The 9552-nt window shown below is 33.9% G+C and overlaps 1 protein-coding gene across 1 annotated transcript in view; it reads left to right on the top strand.

Moving 5' to 3' along the window:
* Positions 1-9552, top strand: part of B4 (imaginal disc development protein B4) — a 101416-nt gene that overhangs the window by 36634 nt on the left and 55230 nt on the right. The gene's annotated exons all lie outside the window — the stretch shown is intronic.

The following is a 9552-nucleotide window of genomic DNA, read 5'->3' as shown; positions in this document are numbered from 1 at the left end:
AATGTCTACAAGAATCTGATCCATGCGACATGTTTGTAGTCATTCTAAATTCCATTTCCTTTTAAAAATCAAATCACATCACTCAATAATCAAGAAATTCCTATGTCCAAATACGAAATCGAATAATTTGTGATGCTTATTAAGTGATAAATCAATAAATACCTAATTTGCATAGAAATATCAGTAATTTGAGAGATTAGTATATCCAAATTCAGAATTATAATGGAATTTTCAAGGTTTCATGACTTAAAATAGTCAAAAAATCATTAAAAATTCAGAGTCAAAACTAAGGTAGTTGTCCATCTCTAGTTCCACTCTATTCTCGTCATCTAACACTTCTTACAATAGAACCAAAACTCTTTATCACTATGCAAATATATTCAATCACGTAAACAAATATTTTCGGAACTAAATTCCTTAATTTAATAACAAAAAAGAGATAACAGATGAAAATTTTTTTGTTATGATTTGTCGGATGTCAGTAGCAGCGAACAAGCGGCAATGGTCAAGCAATCGTCTTTCGAGTGCCAGTTTGTTAGCCTACGAGGAACGGCACATGACGCGCAAGGATAGATAGAATGGAAGATGGCCGAAAACAAACCTGTATTTTATGATAGTCTCTTGAGTGTTAACCCCGAGATGAGGAAAAAGTGGTCCATATAAAAATTAATCGTATATGTACGAATGAATGTTTTAAAGAAAAGAAATGTCGATGACTGAGTTTCGAGTATTTTCATCTCTTCTTTCTTTTTTATATATATTTATATATATTTTTTGTCGAATATGCCAAAAAACCAGTTTATAAGCTCGAACGAACAAAAATAAAGAAGAACTTAACTTTAAAAAAGATAAATTTTCATATTTTTCGTCTTTTTTTTCTGCTACATTTATATATTTATATTGGAATATATGTATTTCTGCTGCTTTTGACTTTAATTAGAATCCACAGTAAAAAAGAATAAGAATAAGAGTCGAGCTGTGGAAGAAGAAGTGCCTTGTGTATATATTCTTTCTGCTCCTCTAATGTTTCTCGAATGCTTCCAAGAATATCAAATGAAAATGTTTATTAAAGCCAAAAAGGAAGCACAAAAAACAAATTAGAGTAGATTAGTCAGTAGCGCAAAATTTGAAATTAAATAAAATTAATGTAAGTAAATATCAAGAGCTTTAAATTGAGATTGAATCGATTGGAATGGAGATTGAGTTGCTCACTAATGGTGTTGAAATTAGGGTAGATCAATTAGAGGAACTGGTTGTGGTACAGATTATTTTTTATTGAATCAACTGTGTCATTTAGAACTTAAGTATAAAGTGTAATATAAAGTCAGAGTGACACAGTTGTTGAAGTCTCCGTTTAGATTCTACTACAGTTCTTTAATAAACATCAAATGGAAAATGCTTTCATGTGCCATCCTTATGGCATCCAGTAGCATTCTCATAGCATATAGTAATATCCTTAATGGATTCAATGAAATGAGAATGTCAGAGTTTTCTTCATTTGTGTTGCTCAAAAAAGGACTCGCAAGCTAAACTCTTCAAAAACCTAGTAATCTCTACGGAATTACAAGGAACGCGCACGCGGTGTGAAAAAGTTGGAAAATTGAGTCGTTAGGCCAGCGTAAGGACGGATTTCACAGAATTCGATGCAAAACCAGAGTTACGTCAGCCTCAGTATACTATTTTCCTATTTATCCAAGCTTTGAGACTTTCGGGAATTTTCCTTATCTGGAAAGAATAAATGGTAATATTTGGAACAAAATCTGTCTCTGGTTTCCCTAACATTCAAATACTCAATTGATAAAATTAAGCACACTCATGAGCATGATCATGAACAGTTTTGATCGGATTCAAGCCACAATTTGGAACCAAGTTAACTCGATGCTGTTCAATTGCCATATTTTTGGCATATTCAGCACCATCTTCCATTCAGGTTTACCACTTTTCATATCATAACCATCCAGATAGTATGTCTTTGGGCATAGCCCTTTAAAGCAGACGAATTAAGCATCTATCCTTAATAACTTTGAGACATCACATCACCTGACATCAAATTCATCCATAACTTTACCAAATTGAAATGAAACCAAGATGAGATCATCAAGAAATTCTCAAATCAAAAAAATAAAAAAAAATCCCCATCAGTCAGTCAAAATTTAGTAAAGTTTGCATCTTCAGTGCGAGAAATAAAAAATAAAAAAAATTATAAGAATCTTCAGACAGGCACAAAAAAAAGAGCATACATATATTGGCAAAAAATCAATGTATCAAAAGCCGGTTTTCAAGATTATTTTCGACAGGAGGGCATATACAAAAATATATACGAAAAAAAGGAGGAATTGATGTTGTTATTATGAGCATTAAAAAATCTCTTTTTTGTGCTTACTATCATTCTCATCCCATTTGAGCGAGTATTTGTTTTAAAGCAACAACAACAAAAAAGCAGCCTCTTGTTGCGCGCCCGTATAAAAAGCAGCAAGTAAGCAGAAAAAAAAGATCTTAAAATGAAATAAAAAACGGCATAAAGGCGACATTGCCAAAAAAAAAAAAAAATAAGAATCGACGACGCAGAAGAAGGAGCAAAAAAACAGAGAGAGGAAACTTGTAGAGCTTACGATAAAAATTGGTGCCAAGCATAACGTCAATAATAAGCATTTGTGCCACGATATGCTCTTTAATGATATAGTCAGCGATATAGAATTATCTTAATGGAATATTTTTTAACATTAATCAAGTGACAATTAAAGGAAGCTCTTCATGCTTTGCTATTATGTTTTGCAGTTTTTCTCCTTTCTATTATAGTTAATGCTCTGACTCATTTAAGTCTATACGGGTTTTTACACTATAGATTTTGTAATCATGGTCATTTTGGAAAAGCACGTGGAGAATTTTTCACAAAAAGCTTGATTTTCCTCAATTTACTTAATTATTCAATCTCTAATGCTCATTTCTAAGTCGTTGCCACTCCATAGATCATAATTACATCTAAATATCATAGCAATTCATGCTAGATTCTTTAAAATCTCAAAAATACTTTTCGAATTGAAGAAACTAAAATCAACAATTTGCCGCAAAAATTATTCAAATTTCAAAAATCAGTTAGCATTGAAAATTACTAATAAGACAAAGATGTCTCAAACAAAATTAAGCAATTTACAAGAGTCTCATCCATTAAGCATCTTAATTGAATCTAAATGCGCTAATGACATGAAATCATACACTAAACTCCATCCAACTACTAGTTTTTTTTATTATTTTTTCGTGTGTGCGAAAATTAATGTAAAATAATTACTAACGATTGTTCCCCTGATGACGATAATTATACGACTATACGACTCATATGAGTATAGCATTGTGCCACTATTTTTTTTTTTTTTTAAATTACTATTAAAGCTCTTTGCTTACATCATCATCATCTCCATCACCATCATAATCATATTGTGAATGAGGATTATTAAGTAACATAATGCATCATCAAGGAATATCTAGAATATCTGGAATGAGATGAAATTTAATTAACAGCATAATAATGACAGTGTTTTGATGCATAAGAAAATATGTTGTTATGCGTATGAAGCCGTAAAGTAGTCATTTCCGATTATCAACCTTTTTGACATTTTTTTTTCTTTATTCTGTTTTATACTGGAAACTGGTTTTTATGTCTCTTTGTCGACTCTGTTTTTATGGTGTTCTTCTAAGTTATAAAAGAGACAAACTATGGCGCGTACCAATAAAAATATATACAATATATTAATTAATTTTATAAGCAGTTTGCATCTTTAAATCATAATCTATAACGTATTCTGAACTATCCATATACAGTATGCTCATTTGTCACAGGTTTGGTTAATTAGGAGCCGTTCATTTAATACGTCACGTAAAATATGGAGTAAATGACTTCTTGCCCATACTTCCGTCCAAAATCTCCATGGAAACACCTTATTTCCTCCATAATAGCGTAATGTACGTTACTTGACGTAATGTAGACAAATGACCGGTCCCTAAGGGAATGTTCGGAAATTAAGGAACACTTAAAGAGTCTTAATTCCTCTCCCTTTGCAATTTTGTTACGCAGTTCGAATTATGGTTCAAGATTTTGTTACAAAGCGTTACGGTCGGGGACGGGAAGCTCTTAAAAAGCTAGTTTAGCGTTACCTTGAACAGACGAAGAACATGCTGACGAGGGCTTACTTACTTACTTTCTTGGCTTGGGCACACGGGAAGCCCATTGTCGCGTTTAAAGAATGTCTGTTGACAGCTCTATCTAAAGATAACTTCTGCAAAATCGGGATTTTGAGAACATTAGCGTCCTTATCAGCACATCCAATTCATGGCATTTTTGATCTTCTTCTCGATCTTTTACGGTCAACAAAATCTACGACATTAATGTCTGTAGCTTACACAAGACGGGTTTGAATCGTTTTTCCAGTCAACATGGTTCGAAAAAGGACGTGTGGAGGAATTTCCAATGCCGAGTCTCGAACCCATGATCGCTGAGTCGGTGTGCAATGATTAAGTTCCCATGAACGAATCCAGTACGCCACAGAATCACTTCGACTAAATGAGTAATTCACTAAGTTAAGAGATATGCGACATTTAGTTTATCACCTTGACCATGCACTGTTATACAGAGCTTACTTACTTACTTCGATGGTCGTACAAATCAACTGTGATCCATGGCCTCCCTCAGATGTCGCCTAAATCTGGTTCAATCTCCGGCTTTAGCCTGAGCTTATGTACGGCTTTAAATTCAAGTCAACTTGAAGTTCCACTTCAAAATAATCTCCAATTGAATGATCACAAGCAACATCAAGCACATAATACATAGAACATTATAAAATACCTCCATCAACTCCATCATGACATTAAATTCCAAAATCAAATAATTTACCTAATCTAAAATAAACAATATGATTAGACAACGAATATAAAACCAGTTCTACCATAAAAATTCCCTAACCCTGATCTCTACATGAGCATACATATATCTGTCAGCTAGAATCCCATCAATACTAAACAAGTCATGCAATCAGTTTACTCAATAATTCAAGCTTTACTGTAATTGTCAATAAACTAGTCATTCAGTAGACTAAAGCCAATTCATAAACACATATTGTTGGCACAAATTGCAAAAAAAAGTCAACCTCTTAAAAGGGAGACAAGCTAACGTGAATCGAGCATGTTCCGTTAGTTTTTATATGCTTAATATTACCAACAATTACCTCCCTCCCCTCCCCCAATCATTTTAGGCCTATTAAAGTTAAGTTTTATTATTTTGACCATAAAAAAAATAAATAAATTATAATGCACGAAGCACATAAAGAAGTTAAACATAAAGAGCAACACGTGAAACTCATTTTAATATATGTCACAACTGCCATATCGAATTAATTGTTATTTTACCCATGAATCCCCATTTCTAATAGTAATTTAGCAAAACGCCTACGATTCATGCACGGTTAAACTACTTTATTCTTCTCGTATTTTTGAATGTTTTGAATGTTTCCATCTCACTCACACCCCCATCCATCCATACTGCTTCATTCTATTCATGAATGTGAATTTTGAAAGAACAAAAAAAATGTATAGGAAGAAGAAGAAGAAGGTAAGCAGCAGCTACACAAAATATAAAGTTAAAGCGGTAAACAACTAGCAACTCATGCTCATAATATTTAATGGTTTCCTCCGTCACTTTACTCCTATATACAATTTTTTTAGTTTGTGACAGGGATGGGAGATGTGATGTGGACTAGACTGAATTAGGCCAGACTGTGAAACTAGGCGGTATCGGCGGTATTTATATGGAATAACTCGGTATTTGGCGGTATTTAGCGCTAATTGTATGGATATCGCGGTATTAACGCCTAGTTTCTCAGTCAGGGAATTCAGGTTGGTTCATTAGGATGTACTAATGTAAAGTTAAACACAGAATTGCACAAAAACCTGCTTAGTAATCAAATTTCAGAACATAAGCCTGAGATTAGGTCTGGGATCGGATTGTTAAGTAAGTCCATGATATGCCTTTAAAAATGCTCTATTCCTACTCTTGGATCACACCACAGATGAAACGATCCCGAATAGCACAATTCGGTTACTTAAATACTTACTTCACTGGACGTACAGATCAACTGTGATTCATGGTCTCCCTCAGATGGCACCTACAGCTGACTATATTGCTAGTTTCCGTCTGCCAATTATCAATACTAAGTGCATTACTGTCTGTATCGACAGACTTGTGTAACTATGGTTCCTGAGTGCCGTTCTGGCAAGCAATTAGAGTAATTTCTGCCTTGTATCGGATTTTGGATCGATTTATCAACTTGTGATATTCAGGACTGTTAAATATCCAAGAAAAGGACAATTAAAATCAGTTAGTCAAGTGTGACTCTGGCTCTGCACCAAGCACCGCTCCAGCAAAAAGTTATAGTCAATCTAGCTTAGTTCCGAGTTTTGGATCTATTAACCAACTTGTGGTCTTCAGAACCAAGAAATGTCAAAGAAAACGGCAATCAGAGCCATTCAGCATTAAAATCATTCCTTATAACTACTCAACAAGCTGCATTTGTCTACAACAACCCTGATTTCTACTTCTACTTATTCCTCATTGTGCTATACATGACATGAAAGAGAGAGAAAGAGAGCGAAAAAAGTTTTGCATGCTTCTTTTAGGGCATTAATGGATTGCATACAATTTTTCAGCAATGAAAAATTTTTTTTTAAAAAAAAGAGAACGAAAAAGGAGATTAAAGAGGAACTGGTAAAAAATGTTGTGTGGGTGGATGATTGCAGAGCATTTTGGTGCTTATAATGACTCATAAAAAATGTTTAATGAATCAAAGACAATGAAAGAATTTAACGACTTTCTGAAATTTGAAAATGTAATCTTTAAAATCCATAGTCAATTAACTTTTTTGAACTGTTCCTCATATTTAATGTCTTGTGGCTCATTCAAGGTTAACTATTGAATTTTATTGACATTTTTTTTATGATGCCAAACCTGCTAAATGGCTGAAAATTACTGCATCAAACCAGAACTTTAAAATGTTTTCAAATTTCAATGCTACAAGCTATTCAACCAGCCCAAAATGACATGACTATAATTTTGTTTCTTGAAACTGGACATGAACACAAAGTTCAACAAGCAACAAAACTAATTCAACAAAATTGTCTGAAAAATTGCAATGGAAATGATTGCACTGGGAGAAGACATGTATGAAAAATAATAGTAAAGTTCTTCTCATTTCTAAAAGTTGAGGAAGCGGGGAAGGGAAAGAAGAGATTATTGGATGTTCTAGTGTGGTCGAGGGATTTAAACGCATTTTTGTCCAGCAATCAGTATTTTATTAGCTATGCTGAAAAGCGCAAAACGGTCAATTTATCAAAAATTCGATACCAGACCGGCGTGAGTCTGACTTGATACCGGCATGCTTACTTACTTACTTGCTTCGCTGGTCGTACATATCAGTTGTAATCCATGACCGCCCACAGGAGTCGCCTGAAGCTGACTCTAACGCTGGCTTCCACTTGTCAATTTCCGATACCAACTTCGATACTATCTCTCTGATGCCGGTATGCTTTCCCGAAATTTCGATCCCATTCCCGATATCGAGAAACTAAAGGTGCCGAATCCGATTTAAATCCGAAACAATATTATGATCACGCATTCTTGATCCATAAACCGATTTGTTTTTCGGGAATCTAAAAAAAAAATTAAAGGAAATTAACGGTCAAATTTAGTTTGAAAATTAACGGTCAATGGAAATTCAAACTTTTGACGAGGGGAAATTATCGAAGAATTTTGTAAATAAATTGAATAATTTGTAGAAAAATCAATAATTAAAGCATTTAGAGACCATTTTAAACTACTGGATCAAGCAATAAGCCAGAAACTGACTTAAATGAAGCTGATGCTTCATATCCGAGCTCTCTACGAAGTCAGAATGTTAAAATCTCACGCTTCATCCAGCCATCCAACCAGTCACTCAAAGTGAACTTATAATCCTCATTTTCTCTTCAAACCTGCTCACTGACTTGATAAAATATGCATAATATTAATCATTTTACTACATGACTAGTCTTACACTGAATAATTACATGAGCTTGACCACACATATTTAAGTAGTAAAGATTTTTCAAACATGTTTAATTAGTTTTTTTCCTCTACTCATTCCATTTGCCTTTACATCAAAATGCACAAAACCAAAAAAAAAAAAAAAACTAGAAGTTAAATTGTTCAACATAAGTTTTATATGCCTCGGAGTCGTGTGCACTAAATTATGGTGGTTAAGTGATTAGACCGATTTCTAAATTGCTACTAGAAATAAAATAAAAATGAATATCAGACATGAAATGGCTAGTTGGTCTGCTTAATGAATGTAATTGTCAAAAAAAAAAAGTTATTAAATGACTGCAATTTGAAGTCATGCAAGTCTGAGGCTGGATTTAATAAATTTTTCATATTTTTTATTTATTCGCTCAAGGGAAATGAAATTTAACAGTTTGCCGTTAATTTTCAATTAACCTTGCACAAGCCATGCCAAGACCATCGTGATTGGGTCTTTCACTCGAGGCAGGGAATAAGTAAAAAGAACAACAGAAGACTTAGAGCAGCAAGAATGACGGTAAAAAATAAAATCAGCATAAAAATAATAAATTTTTACTCTTTTCCTTTCATCTTTTGCTAGAATAAACAGTAAATGTCATTCACATGCAAAATAAATGCTGTATGAGGAACATAAACGACAAAATATTATTGAGGAAATGTTAAGTAATTTCATCATTCTATAGCATTGTTACTTTAAATCTCACTGTATGTATTTTATGTACATATTTTTACAATCATAATGCTATTCAGTTACTTTTTTTTCTCTTCTAAATGGATTTACAACAATGAAAAAGGTGACACAATTTGTACTTTGTCTGCCTGTATCGCTGTGTATGTAATTTTTGTTCTTTTATGCATAGCTAGTTGTTGTAGCCCGGAAAGCACACCTGTTCCGAGATTTAGAGTGAGTTAGGGCATATCTAGTTGATGTGTAACTGAGTTGGTAACTGACACTGATGTCTAGGCTTGAGTAAAGGCTCTTCAGGTTGAGACCAAGACTTTCCAGTCTCTAGATTGAGATTTCAAAGAATTTCCTTACAGACTAGGCCTTGCTCTCGGCCTTTGACTCAAAAATTCGTTGAATCTGAGACTTCGGGAAACTCAACCCCTGAATAGGAACTCTCAGATGCCGTCTAAAACTAGCTCTATAGCGGGCTACCGAATAGGAACTCAATATTCATAAATTGACACTTTATCGGCTTCACTAACTCTGTAGACCAATAAGTGTCGACTAAAGATTGTGAAGTACTAGAATTGATACTCCTTGTTCATGTGATTCATATGAGTACCATAGACTCGATTGACACAAGTTGAAATGTTGAGGATGAGCCAAATGACTATCGAGTGACTTCGATTACCATGCAAACGTTTCTGAATACACTGTTTGCCGTCAACTAGCCCCAAATTGATTGATCGATTCAAAATTCAGCACCATGTTGGCGTGACTCTAA

Source organism: Chironomus tepperi, unplaced genomic scaffold (genome assembly GCF_022539635.2).
Source record: "Chironomus tepperi strain 1889 unplaced genomic scaffold, CSIRO-AGI_Ctep_v1 contig_423, whole genome shotgun sequence".
NCBI classification, from domain to species: domain Eukaryota; kingdom Metazoa; phylum Arthropoda; class Insecta; order Diptera; family Chironomidae; genus Chironomus; species Chironomus tepperi.
Note: the sequence above shows the minus strand (reverse complement) of the source record. Positions and strands in the feature narration are given on the sequence as shown.